The sequence below is a fragment of the Pseudonaja textilis genome, chromosome 1 (genome assembly GCF_049901715.1).
Source record: "Pseudonaja textilis isolate UNSWEBS1 chromosome 1, rPseTex1.2, whole genome shotgun sequence".
Taxonomy (NCBI): Eukaryota; Metazoa; Chordata; class Lepidosauria; order Squamata; family Elapidae; genus Pseudonaja; species Pseudonaja textilis.
Window position 1 is genome coordinate 143,738,853 of NC_141990.1, and position 14,981 is coordinate 143,753,833.

The window sequence follows — 14,981 nt, forward strand, 5'->3', positions numbered from 1 at the left end:
TCCCCAGCTGGATCTGTTTGCCCCCTGATTCTGGATCTGTTTGCCTCCCCATCAAACACCCAGCTACATGGGTTTTACACCAGGTTTACAGCACCGGAGGTGGAAGGGGCCAATGCATTCTGCAGGCGGTGGCCCCGAGGGCTACTATATGCCTTCCTCCTCTCCCCCCCCCCATCCCAAAAGTAATCAAGAAGGTGCTGGCAGAGAAGGCAGAAATCCTGCTTCTAGCTTCCCATTGGCCCAGACGTCCATGGTACGCAGATCTGGTCAGCCTGTCGCTATCCAGGCTCTGGAGGATCCCTTAGGATAGAATCTCCCTCAGAGAGCCTTAGTTCATCCACAATGGCTCCAACTGACCCTCTGGCATTTGAGCAGAGAATTCTGAGACAGCTCAATTTCTCCAACAGTCATACAGGTGATCCAGGCCTCTAGGAGGCCTTCAACCAACAGAATCTATCAACTTGGAGGGCTTCTGCGGCTGGTGCTCCAAGGGTCACATTGATCCCATCTCTGTTATCAGCAGCGCAGATTCTGGAATTGCTTCAGGAGGGGCTGGACAAGGGTCTGTCCCCTAATACCATACACAAATAGCAGCTCTGGCCTCGGTGTTATACTGCGGGGATATGGAGTCCCTTGCTCCACACCTGATGGTGCACAGTTTCATTAGAGGTGCAATTAACCTGCCTAAAGTACTACAAGCTCTCATCTCAGCTCCGATCAAACCTTATGATCAGGTAGCCTGCGCTTCCTCACTTCCAAAGTGGCTTCCTTGTGGCCATCATTTTGACCAAATTGAACTGGCGGCCCTTTCCATAAGAGAGAACCTTTGCATATTCCATCCAAACAAGGTGGTTCTGCTGTTGGATCCCTCCTTCCTCCCCAAGGTGAATTCCTCGTTCCATAGGGCACAAGAAATAATCTTGCCAGATTTCTGCCCAAGGCCAACCCATGACCTGGAGAAGAAATGGCACACCTTGAACATTAGGAGGGCCCTTCACACCTACATCAAGAGGACAGCCTCTCTTAGAATGACAGAATCCCTGTTTGTATCTTTCCAGCCCTCTAGCCTGGGTAACAAGGTTGCACCATCGACCATAGGCTAGTGGATACGGGCATGCATCGCCAAAGCTTATGAGTTTCAAGCTCTTCCATTCCCCAGGCGAGTGACAGCCCATTCGACCAGAAGCGCAGCCACAACAGCTGCATGGAGGACACAGGCCTCTATCGAGGACATTGTAGGGCAGTAACATGGTCTTCCCCATCCCCTTTTATAAGACACTAAAAACCTGACGCTTTCACTTCAACTGAAGTGGCCTTCGGCAGGCAGGGTACTTCAGGAGATGTACATAGACTTGTGGACTCGGGACCAGACTGCTACCCATCCTTAGGACAGCCGGCTTTGGTATGTCCCATTCTTGGATTCTCTACTCTGCACACTGGAGAAGGGGTATTGGTCTTACCTGATATACTCCTTCTCGGTGTCCTGAGAGAGAATCCAACCCCACCCTGGCGACCGTCTGGTTCAAAAGTCCAGGAGTGACCAGAATCAGCACTGGAAATATGTCAAGTCAGTCCTATGTCTTCATCAAAACTGGGCATGCACAGCAAAGGAGACATGACCAAAAGATTGATTGACTCAGTCTCCGAGCAGAAGATCAGAGTTAACCCATTCCTTGGATTCTCTCTCAGCACACCAAGAAGGAGCGTATCATGTAAGACCAACACCCCATCCATTAATTTCTGATTGAAGTGTTGCTGTAGAGGAAAAATCCCAACTAGTTATGACAAACCAGTCTGTTTTCTGATACTCTACCTGATTGGAATGCTTGCTTACTAGCACTGAATGTATGTTACAGTGTAAAGAAAGTGGGACAGAAGTTCTGAAATATACAGAGTTGACTTACCAGTTGATAAATTTATAGAGACACTAATTAATGAGTTAATTAAGTATCTTTTCATTGAGTCAAGATCTTGAATGGATTGAATTTAATATTATTTTTATACATCAGAATCCAAACCCACCCTCCTTGTGGATCTTTGTATGTGTATATGCCTCTATAATCGAATAATTAGCAATCAAAATATTGTGAAAATATAAAGCACTTTATACTTGATTACTTACAAAAATATTTTGAAGGAAAAGATCCAGGTTCCAGTTCCCACTCAAGCAAACTCATTGATTGTGTGACTTTGACCTAATTAATCTTGGCATGCATGTAGTGGAAATATAATTGGGAAGACATTTGTATGTAGGTCTTGAGCTCTGAGGGAATACATAGGTTTTAAATATATGTGTGTGTGTGTGTAGAAATGTTTGTGTACATACAATTTTTTAGCTTTGATATTGATATGAAGTAACTTAGAACTACTTAGAAAGCAGTTAGTGCATCTGACTTTCTCCAAAAGTTGGATAAGTGTTTCTAAATGTTACATTATTTTCTACTTTCTGAATACATTATTCTCAGTTAGATAATTTCTAGGTTCTGAATGTTCAATTATATTTACCTATATTATGCTTATTTTTGTTAATCAATGAAGTACCCATTTTCACTTGCATTTGTTTATAATAACAAGCAGTTTTTCATTTTTCTTGTTCGTATCACCTCTTGAAGGCTGTCTAACTGTATAGAAATACTACTAAGTTTTATAATTATAGTTAAATAAATATAAAATGCACATTAAACACGTATCAACCCTCCATTTTGCCAGGAATGTTAATAGAATGAATCGATATGGTGTACAAAATCTTACTGGTTTCCTAAACATCTGGTTATCTATAAAAATACAAGGAATAATAGCTCTGGAAACAACCCCTTCCAAAATTTAATTAAATGTTTATTTGACATTAGCCACTTCTCTTAAATTCTCTTGCATTGCACAAATTAAGTAAACGGTAACATGCAGTGTTCCACCATCAAGCCAACCAACCACCCAAGAATTATAATTGGAATGTTTTCATCCCTGTATAAGTCCTATGCATAAATCTGGCATTTATAAGAAATTTGTTTGTCAATTACAATACCATAACCCCAAATCCAAAGGGAGGCTAGATTTCAGACCAATCAATTGCCTTTATCTCTATACAGTATTTTAGGAATAGACCTGTCTGTTCAATAAGAAATTTAGTGAGGAGAGAGATGATCTATTTTGTCAGTGGACTGGTATTTTGTAGATTACTTTATTTCTTGGGATGCAGGGTACTGCTGTATTTGACAGCCATGCCCCAAAGCCTAATTTATTCTATGTTCTAGAAATATTACCTAATAGAAAATATTATTCTGCAGTATTGTTTCTGAAATTTTCATTTTTATATAAATTCATATAATTAATACATCATTGGGGATATATTATTCAATTTGACAATTTAGATGGATATCCTATCTGAAATAAAAATTGTAATTCATGTATACACATGTATATATGTATGTTTATAAAATCTATGCAGCATTTTAAGTATGGTAAATTGGTGGTAGATTTACAGCTTTTTTTCTTTTTCCTTTTCAAAGTCCAGCAATAGGAAATGCTTTTGCTATTATCAAGTCTTAAAATATTTTCAAATATTTACATAAAAGTATTTTGCGATCTTGAATATAAATGGACTGTTTTTGAATATTTTCTGTTGAATTTTTCTTTCATATTAAAAATTTTATATGTTCGAATATTTATAACCTATTTTAAACTGACATAGCATATTTTAATCCTTTTTCTTTATCAAATATAAATCAGGTGTGCTAGGTCTGTCAACTTAGGGTAACAATTTCTAATTATTTTTTTCCAGAAGGATTGCATTATTGATCATATTATTGGTTGTAAAATATTTTGCCAGTTCAAACTTGATTGTTCACTGTTAAATATGATTAACATGTAGCCTACAAATTATAGCAAGGCTTGGTAACTACTATAGGCCTCTCACTATCAAAGAAAAGCAATATTTTACCTTGCATTTCTTAACCTGTGATTAATTATTTCTCATTAGATAATTCTGAAATTCTTCAGATATTTTGAAATACTTTCAGATATGTAAGGTAACATGCAATCTACTTTTACAAGAAGAACAAACATGCTGTAAATTCAGCTTTGAACTGCCAATTTCTAGTTACAGGTTCAAATATGAACCTGATAATATTGAAGCAAGCTATTAAAATTTTTATTATTTTCCTAAGGCTTTTTACTATTAAAGTAATAGTAAATGTCCAATGTTGTAACTGCATCTATCAATGGAAAGAACAATCCTACTACATCTCTTTGCATGTTTCCCGGGTCTGCTTTATTTGTTTATTTATTTATAGTCTGTACCACGGTCATCCAGTTAAATGCACCTAGCAATAAGTAACAGTAAAGCCATTATAGAAGAATAATGAAAACAGTTGTTGATTGTTGGAATGTTCCAGGCAATATTTGCAGGACATGCAGTAGGAGAGAAGAGAGAGAGAAAAAAATCAATTCCATAAGTTAATATTTATACATGTAAAAAGAATGAGAGCTCTAATTCTTGTATGTAGCTTTGTAAACTTGTTTGTGTTTTTTGTGAGTATTTTTGTTATGAGTTATTTATGAGGTATTTTTATTAGGTTTTTAGAAATAAGCTCTCAGATTCAGGCATCTACTGAGTGTGTATATTTAACTTAATGTTGAAGCATGCTACCGATACCCAATGCTGTGCAAGTGAAATTTCCTTTTACCTCTTCCTCTTCCCCCCATAATATTTCTTGAGTGAATAGAAACATTGCTGTTTCCTTCTTAATTAATACAGCTATGTGAAAAAGTCCTGCACGCTTTACGATTTACAGTTTATGGTATATTTTGGATAGGCCATGGATTTTATGATATTTTATGCTAACTGCTATGCAAATATTGTTATATTTAAATAAATACTGGTGGTTTTTAAGTGAAAAGCATAAGCTTTTTGCAATTGGGTGCTGCTTGGATGGGAATTGTGAATTTTCTTGCATGCTTACAATGCATACTCTGAAAACAGATTAACTGATGCATACCTAGTGGCATACGTGTTGCAATTACTAAGGCCGATGCTAATGTTTTGTTAACATTTTTATTGTTTGTGGCCCTGAAAAGGACCGTTTAGGTAACCAAACATGGTTACTAATATGAAATTGGCCAGGCCTTATTGCTTATTACCAGGCGGCATCACTTCGGCGTAGACTGTATAAGCCTTTGCATGTGATCTTTGGTGACAATGTGGTGCGAGGCTGCAATAATGGATTCAGTCAGCTCCAGCTTGGTCTTCGGATGCTTCTTGCTTATTTCATAACCAATCTTGGCCCACAAGTTCTCAATTGGGTTCAAATCTGGGCTCTGAGCTGGCCAATCCATGAGTCGAACACCATGCTTCTTCATCCACTGTTGGATGGATTTGGCTCAATGACAAGGAGTGTTGTCATCTTGGAAGTAAAAGTCCTTCCCTACAAGTTGCTGAGCTGAAGGAAGCATGATCCAGGACTTCAACATACTGCTTGGAATTCATGATTCCATGCACAATTTGTATCCAACCAATACCAGAAGCAGCGATACAGCCCCAGATCATCACGTGCAATGGATGCTTCACAGATAGATTCAGGCAGTACAGCCTAAATTCTTCAGCGGGAAATCTTCTGACATACTTATTGCACTGATTCCCAGTCAAATAGAAATTGTTCTCGTCACTGAAGATGACCTTGGCCCATTGTTCGTTGGTCCACTTGGCATACTTCTTGGCCCACGCATGTCAAGAGTGGTGAGCGTTTGTGAACAAAGGTTTACTTCAAGCCCTGCAGCCTTTGAGCCCTCTGGCAAGCAGTCTGCGACGCACTGTGCTTGTGCACACTTTTACATCACATGTTTTACCCCAAATTCTTGTAATCTGGGGTGAGGTGAGCTTCCTGTCAGCCATCAAAATGCGTTGCAGAGCCTGATCTTGCTGTTTTGTCAACTTTCTTGGTCTTCCAAAATGGAGCCTATCATCAACTGAACCAGTTATTTGATATTTTTCAACCATTCTGCTCACTGTGGTGCAATGGCATTTCACTCTCTTGGCTATTTTTGTATAGAAGTAACCCTCTTCATGAAGCACAATGATGTGATGCTGCTGCTCAGTACTGGTGAAAGCAAAGGCCTTCATCCTTGTCCGCAGCCAGAGCTAAATTAAATTTCTTGATGCTTTTCATGCCTACTTATAGTCAGAGAGTATGACAACATTGATTGGCTCATAGATTTAGCCTTTATGTGTTTTGATTGGTCAGCCAGAGCTCGCTGCTGATTGGCTACTTTTGATCCTAACATTCTTGTAAATGAAAGTTGTGTTTGTTTTAGCACATAAACTCACCCAAAAACCTTAAAAAGACTTTGGTTATATTAATAAAAATTATGCATCTCAATCCGACTACAGAAATTTTCAACAAAGTACTAATTTTGTGTGGTTTCTATGAGTGAAAAGTTGATTAAACATGTAAATACAGCTTAAAACTGAAAATGTGCAGGACTTTTTCACACAGCTGTATAACATTATTAAACTGCTAGTCTGACATAAGAAAGGGAGAGAAATATATTGCTGCTTCCTGTATTTTTTACCAATGATCATTTAACTCTGCACAGTTAGAATAGAACTCTCATTAGCTATACAGGTAATTCTTGATTTACAACAGTTTGTTTAGTGATGCTTGAAGTTACAACAGCAATGAAAAAAGTGACTTACGACCATTTTTCACACTTATGACCATTGCAGCATCTCCATGGTCACAAGATTTACGATCAGATGCTTGACACCTGGTTCATATTTATGACGTGTACTAAATATGCAGTGCAGTGTCCTGGATCATGTGATCATCTTTTTCATCCTTCTGACAAGCGAAGCCAATGTAGAAGCTAGATTCACTTAACAGCCCTGTTACTAACTAAACAGTTGGCAGTGTTTCACTTAACATATGTGGCAAGAAAAATTGTACATTGGAGCAAAACTTACTTAACAAATTTCTCACTAAATTCTGGGCTCAACTGTGATCATAAGTCTAAGACTACCTGTACTTGGATTGTATGCATCGAAGAAAGTTATTGAATAGAGCCCTCTAAAACATTCAGCAAAAGGCTATTTTAATGTGACTACAAAAGAAATTATTAAATGAGTAGGAAATTGTTGTTCTAATAATTATTTCTATCTAAGTGTAAATAAAGTTGAATGAAGTTTTGTGCTGGGTTCTGTTTCTTTGATTTCTTTCCATCTTGCTTCTTAAAAGATCTCCAGTTCAGTTTCTTTGAATTTATTTATCAAATTTAGAGGCCATCTATTTCTAAGCTGGGTCGCTTACAATGTAAAAGTTTTTAAAAGACCATAAAGTCCCCACTCCCAGGAGTGAGATTCTACCGGCATAACAGCTGGTTTGGTGAGCGTGCGCTTTGCGCACTACTTACAAATTACTGGCTCCGGCAAGCATTCACCTCCAGCTGACGAGTGGCACTCAGGTGTGCCGTGCAAAGCAGCTGAGGAGGAAAAAGCAGGGAATAAAGGACAGCCTAGAGCCCGGGCGGGTGGGTGGGCCAAACAGAAGACCAGAAGATTGTTGCAGCGAATCAGTTTGGTGTCAGCTTCTCTTAGGAGCTACTGGTTCTATAGAACTGGGCCAAACCGGTAGAATTCCACCCCTTCCCCCTCCCCCAAATCTTTTGTTTTTAACTTTGGCCTACTATTTATTCATGGAAAGCCCAGTAGGCAGAAAAGAAAAAAAGTGGCACATTGTCTAACTTCAACTATCCCAGGTAACATGTACGGTGAAACCTTGATTTAATTTATCAGTTGGGAGTGGAGCTATATGTTAATCTCAAAGGTCAATTACATCCGAAAGTACATCATTTGCAGCAATTTACATCACTTGTATATACATATAATGTAATTTAACATTGATTTGCATGAATCATCTGGACTACTTTGGATACTAAGGAGTTATACATTATTTCAGGCAGATGTCTGGTTGAAGATTTTGTTGAATGAGGACCTGTTAAATCGATGTTTTACTATACTGTTGCTATGAGAACCAGCAAGGTTGGTAGTTATGGTGCTGGAATAAGAGCAGAGAGGTTCTAGCTTCTCCCTTAGGCATGGTGGCCAGCTTAATGATGCTGGGCTAATCGCTTCCTCTCAGCCCAAATCAATGTCAAGCTCTGCAAGCAAGACTGCTGAAAAATAAATGATAAGCTTCCCAATGAGAAGAAAGCGAGTTTGGTTTAGAACGGGCCCTGTGACTTAGCTGGAAACTAGTAATATTTATGCAGCCTTATATACTAGTTTTATGTTGTGCGTTAATACTACTATAACATGAAGATACTGGCTGGTTGTGAATAGCTGAAAGTTCTCCGCAAATATTAACAGGCCTCATGAGAAGAAAGCATCTGGCAGTCTGGTTTCTCTGGTACATATAAATCCTACTGGAGAAAGATTTTCAAAACGTCCATATAGTTCTATAATTTAAATGATACTAAAATCCATCTATAAAAAGTATGTTTTTGTGTGTATCTTCTTTTTCCTGTTCTGTTTCTCAGAGCCAAATGTTGAGTATATGAGAGATATTGCTATGATGTTCATTTCTCTTAATTGCTTTAGTCCAGGGGTGTCAAGCTTGTCACGGTGTCATCCCATAGCGTATCACAATTTTTTCCCCTTCACTAAACTGGGCATGGATGTGGCCAGCATCTGGCCTGTGGGCCACGAATTTGACAGCCCTGCTTTAGTCACCACAAAAGATAAGAACTGTGCCTGTGCTAATTTTAGAGTTTAGCAAATTATTGATTACGTACAGCAGGTGTGAGCAATTTATGGCCCTTCTTAACATTCTGAAATCAGAATTAGAGGAATTTTGGATAGTGCTTTTTAAGTACAGAAAGATGATTTAGCATTTCAGCCTTTAAAAATACCAAAATGGTTAAAAAAGAAAACCATAGTTGTACTGCTTCCAATGATATATCTATATATGGCCATTTGTAACTTTCCAGATGATCAGGAGCATAGCTAGGAGCCCAGTCCCATCTTAACGATAGTGTACAGAGCACCTCCTAAGTTGGAGTAATTAACTATGTTAATTATTGTAAATTATGTATACCTTTACTAGTAGCTTTCAGTTCTCTTTACTGTGCAATAGATTTAAACAAGACTTTTCTTTTTTTAAGGCTTTATTTTATAACACGTAGGGGTTAAATGTCTTTGTACCGTTTCAGAACTATATGAATTAGTTCCATGAGTCCAAAAACCAGCATCCTTTCTCCTTGGCTTTTTTCAGTTATAGCAGATCTCTTTTGAAACTGAGTTTCTTCCCTCAGAAAATCTTTATGATCACGTTCAAGTTAACTCTTTGAATACTGGACATGTTCTATAGATTTGCTATAATAGTTCCTCTATTGTACTGCCAACTGATAGTTTTGAAGAGTTACATGTATATTTTTAGTCTCAACTTTAATACTAGATTTGTTTATTGTACCAGCCCAGATATTGGGACAATGTCAGTTGTTTCTTTCAGTTCATGTGGATGGTGAAAAAAACAAAATTGTTTGCTCTGGATTGGTTGATTCAGTTATGGGACAATGCAATTTCTTGTCTTTAATTTAGTTTCTTGTCTTAGATCCACCAATCCGTTGTTTCATCTGATCTAATGACTGCTGGAATCCTGCTAGCTGTACAGGTTTCCTTGTCTTTCTAACAGCATTAGGTGTGCATATTGGGATTTCGTTCAAGAAAAGAAGTAGATACACCAAGCTGAAGATGATTGGCTGCTCTTTTTTGACAGACAAGTGTGAAAAGGAACACCCATTCGATTTCCCATTCATTCTGGATTGGTGGATCTGAAGCACAGAAACAGAATTTCAGGTAAGAAATTCCCTGTACTAAATAGTGTTACAAATGTCTTTTTTGGTTAATCCAATATGTTCTTCTACATCAAGTTCTCAGAACATTAAAACTTACATGATGACAGGTGTTCCCAGTGTGCACTTTTCCACATGGGTGGAGTTTATCAGTTAACATATGTCTTGACAAATGAAAAATCATTGGTGGGCTATGAGTAAAATATATGGTTTTTTAAAAAAAATATTCAAAGGAAAAATTGCCAGAAAGCTCTACTTGTTGGCTTTGTAGTGTAAAGATTGAACTGAATTTATAGTAAAAGAATAAGAATATTTACAAACTTAATGTGCATAATAAGTTCTCTTTGTGTATCTTTATTTTCTGATGGATTCATCAAAATTCATTGAAATTTTATATGCATGTAAATAAATCCCAAGTCAGGGTTGCATGGTTCTGTAGAAACTAAAGGAAGTGAGGAGAAAAACCTTTGTTTTAAATAAACAATTGTGGTTCATCATTTTGTGAACATTAACAAGTCTGGTTTAATACAAGTTTACAAAAACTCCCCAAACTTTATAGCACACAGCATTTTTATATTATCCTGCTCTCTTGAAAAATGTTCCATTATAATTAAATTTTATTTACTAGCGGTTTTATTTTCACTGGTAGTTTCAACATTGCACATAGTCCATAGTCTGGACCAGAGGTCTCCAAACTTGGCAACTTTAAGACTTGTGGACTTCATCTCCCAGAATTCTGAATCCTTTTTTTAAAAAACGCTTTTCTTGTTTGAATATTCATGATGTTTTGGCATTCTTCCACAAAATCTCACAATATTTCATTTAAGAATATTATAATCTTATAGAGATTGATGTTCTCAATGGATTTCAGTTACCGAAAATAGATCTTTAAACATTATTAAGGTACTAGGAAAGTTCATTTCTGGTAGGTAGAAAAGAATCAAATACATCTCAGTGTTCACAGTTAAGTCTTTTTTTGTGATATTCGTGTAGTAGACAGTATAAATGAAAGGTTGGGAGCTCTGATATATAAGAAAGATGGCACCTTTCATTATTTAAAAATAACAGTTATTTTGCTTAAATGGGCTAAGTCAGTTACAACATTTAGAAGATTTACTCATAATCTCATTTTACTGCTTACAGGAGAAACTGAAAGTATTTTACAAGGATCATCTGGATTACTTGCATACTTGGTATTGATGTTAATACAGCATATGGCTTTTTCTGTTGATCTCTAGTTGAAATTTAAGAACACTATTAATGTAAAATGCAGGCAAAGGAAAATTGAACAAGACAGTATATTTTTATATATATATATATATATATATATATATATATATATATATATATATATATATATGGATATGGATATGGATATGGATATGGATATGAATATGGTATTCGGCTTTGTTCGGATATTTTCCCACGTCATTATAGTTGTGCTTTTAAAGTTGTAGCAACGTGTATGTATGGCATGTATATATATATATATATATAGGTTTACCAAATAAAAATACCTCATAACTGGCTATATTAAAAAGAAACAAAATTGCTGTGTTATCCTTTCAGTAGAGCAGTATTTCTCTCTGGTATAATGGCTGACAGCCAAGTTTTGAAGTAATAAAGATGTGCTTTGGTCAATCTTCGCTATGAATTTTGGATGGATTGTATGGATTGCCACTTGTATGGATGCGCCTTCTTCATGTCATTGGACTACTAAGAGTGGTATTCCAGCAATTGACTGTTATCCTATATGAATAATTGGTGTTGACAGCAGGACTCCTTCCATTCTCCTGATGAGCTGTTCAGAGCATCCAGACATGGGAAATGCTTCCTTTCCTTGTCCGATAGGCTGAGCTGATTTCTGAGGACACACCTTCCTGTATGTATATATATAGGGCTAGAGCTTCCTATAACTGTGTCACTGCAGTTTATTTAATTATTTTGTTCAGACAAACAGTTACACTGAAAATTAGTTTAGCTAGAAGAGAACTGAGTAGGTGAAGAACAATAAATAGTATTTCAAAGAAACTGATAGAGGAGACTTATTGGTGAAATCTTAAACAAATGGATCAGCTATCATTGTGCCATTGGATTCCTGAGGAGTAGATAAAACCTGGTTTAGAGAAATGAATGATATTCATACTCTTTCCTTTGGAATTAGCTATGTGGTTGATTAAGAACTGCAAATAAAGGGGCTGACAACCCGCTGGCTAGGTTACATATATGCAGCTGTGGTTTAAAATACAATTTGTTGAACAAATAACTTGGGTCTTCAGAAGCTTAAGTAATTAGTTGCCTAACTCTGGCTGTGAATTGACTAAATACAAATTATGGATACTGACAGTTGCTGGTTTTTATAAATTAAAAATTGAAACCAAATACAGCTTAATTTGACACATGAACCCTGCCAGCAATTTCTTTGTCAGTGAAACCTGGTTTTTTATACTAAAGGGAACTATGCTAACTTATAGGTATTCAATGGGAAGTGATAGAAGTGAGTAGAAATTATGAAAAAGGATGGGTTTTTAAATAAATTGCACTTGCTAATTGGTGTATTTATAATCTCTCACCTGCATTTACAAAACAATCCTTGTCTTCCCTGGCCTTGCCTCTTTAAAATCGCTGTTTGCATCTGATAAAGTTAACGTTCACAAAAGTTTATGCCTTTTTATAAATAAAGGGGCTAGAATCCCCTTTGTCACTCAAAAAAGATGCTACCAGGCACCTGATTTTTAGATACCATAGATTAATACAGCTCTTTGTTTACAGTATCCATGTTGCAAAAGTTTAGATTAGGTGAAAACTGAAAATAGAATAAAGCACATCACATTGTTGGTTTTATGTATTTTTCTTATAGTTCAAGTACACTTTAAAATTGATAGATATACTTGGATTTTTCACCCTGGAAGCTAAATGCAAGACAGATATTGAAATATACTGCTTAAAATGCTTTTTGCAGGAAGTAGCCTAAAATATTCATATTGAAGTATTTGTGGCAGCAGGTGTAAGCATCTTTTAAAATTTAATGATGTAAGTATGTAAAGGGAACGAAGTAGCAACATTTGGAAATAACACTAAACCACAGTATATGATTTATATAGCTATACCTTAACTCATATGTGGATCAGAACCTTACATTTAAATTAACTGCAGGTTTACTGAGCCCAACCTGTGGTATATGGCTTGAAACTGGCTTGTGGTATATGGCTTGAAATGTAGCTATATTTAACTATTGTATTGCCTAATTAATGTGAAAGAAAGTATATACACTGTTGCATACCAGAGGACATAACAGTTCTTAAAATTTTTGTAGTATAGATACTATATGTTGACTGTTATAGCATAGTAACATTTTATTTTTAATGTATAACCTAATTCATAAGTTATTTAAATAGTTGAAGGGCCAAATAATTTTATTCCAAATTATACAAAATTAAAAAGGTTTATGGGTAATTCCAGAAGGATCTCTCCAGGCTAGGAGAACGAAATTAAAATGGCAAATGCATTTCCTTATAAGCAGATTTAGGCAAAAACACATATACCTACTCATATTATACAGTCTTTTAAATTGCTAACTAGACAAGGGATCTTGGAAGGTAGGATGAATGGTTAAATACAGGCAGTCCTGTGTTTACAACAGTTCATTTAGTGACCATTCAAAGTTACAATGGCAGTGGAAAAAAAGTGACTTATGACCATTTTTCACACTTAGCACTGTTGCAAGCGTCCTATGGTCACATGATTAAAATTTAGATGCTTGGCAACTAGTTCATACTTATGACTGTTGCAGTGTCCCAGGATCATGTGATTTCCCCCTTTGCAACCTTCTGACAAGCAGTCAATGGGGAAGCCAGATTTACTTAACAACAGTGCTTCTAACTTGACAGCTGCAGTGATTCACTTAACAACTGTGGCAAGAAAGATGGTAAAATGGCAGGATTCACTTAACAAATGTCTCATTTAGCAACAGAAATTTTGGGCTCAATTGTGGTCGTACATGTAAAAACATTTGCTGATTGTACATATCCTTAAAAAATATTACTTTTATACTAACAGGGTCTCATGCAGGAAAGAAAAGAATAAGCTACCATGCTTGAAACATCAAAAGTTGTTACAGAACTAAAGAGAGAGACAGAAAATTGCCACCAAAGCAACCAGAAATCTGAAAGAGTCATCAGGTGTGGAAATAATACAATTGGGAAGTCTTAAAAACAATATAAAATATAAATCAGTGAGGAATTATTGAAGCTTATAAACTCATGGCAAAAAAGTGATCAAACAGATTTAGATACAGGTAGTCCTTGACTAAAGCTTAATGTTGAGAAAGATTGAGGGCAATAGAAGAAGGGGATGACAAGAGAATGAGGTGGCTGGATGGAGTCACTGAAGCAGTTGGCTTAAGCTTAAATGGACTCCAGAAGATGGTAGAGGACAGGAAGGCCCGGAGGAACGTTATCCATGAAGTCGCAATGGGTCAGACATGACTTCACAACTAACTTGACTTACGATCACAGTTGGGATCAGAATTTACATTGTTAAGCAAGGTGTTTGCTAAATGAGTAGTACCCAATGTTATGACTTTTTTGCCACAGTTAAATGAATCGCACAGTTGTTAAATGAATCAAACTTGCACCATTGACTTTGTTGTCAGAAGCTGACTGGGAAGGTTGCAAATGACAATCCCATGACCCTGGGATGTTGCAATCATTGTAAATATAAGCCGCTTGCCAAAAGCCCAAATTTTAATCCCGTGACTGCAGGGGCAGTGCAACCATTGTAAGTGTGAGGACTGATCATCAGTCATTGTTTCAGTGCTTTTGTAACTTTTGAACAGTTGCGAAACAAATGGTTTTAAGTTGAGAATTATCTGTTTGAAGTTAAGCTTAACACACAATAAAGCATTGAGAGTTTTTTGACAGGGAAGGATGAACTTCACATATTATCTTCTCTATACTAGCCCCTAGATAGATGCTATTGCATTTATCTGCTGTTTATATATATATATATGGATAAAATTAGGTTAGGGAAGCTTTATTCTAGAACTTATATGTTTAATTTTTTTCATCAACAATGCTTCCAGTGCTTATAAGAACACTTTATTGTTACTAAGAGGTAATATTTTTGCCATTTTTAACAGC

General features: G+C 36.5%; 1 protein-coding gene across 6 annotated transcripts in view; it reads left to right on the forward strand.

The window, feature by feature from the left end:
• The window catches only part of FBXW11 (F-box and WD repeat domain containing 11), a 92,829-nt gene that overhangs the window by 8,461 nt on the left and 69,387 nt on the right, over positions 1 to 14,981 (forward strand). For 2 of the 6 annotated variants that reach the window (XM_026710335.2, XM_026710337.2), the window contains exon 2: positions 9,765 to 9,844. The exons of 2 other annotated variants lie outside the window; for them this stretch is intronic. The gene's annotated coding sequence lies outside the window, so the exon portion shown is untranslated. Of the gene's footprint in view, positions 1 to 9,680; positions 9,845 to 14,981 lie in introns of all 6 variants that reach the window. 2 more of the 6 variants (XM_087918619.1, XM_087918631.1) reach the window with 1 other exon arrangement.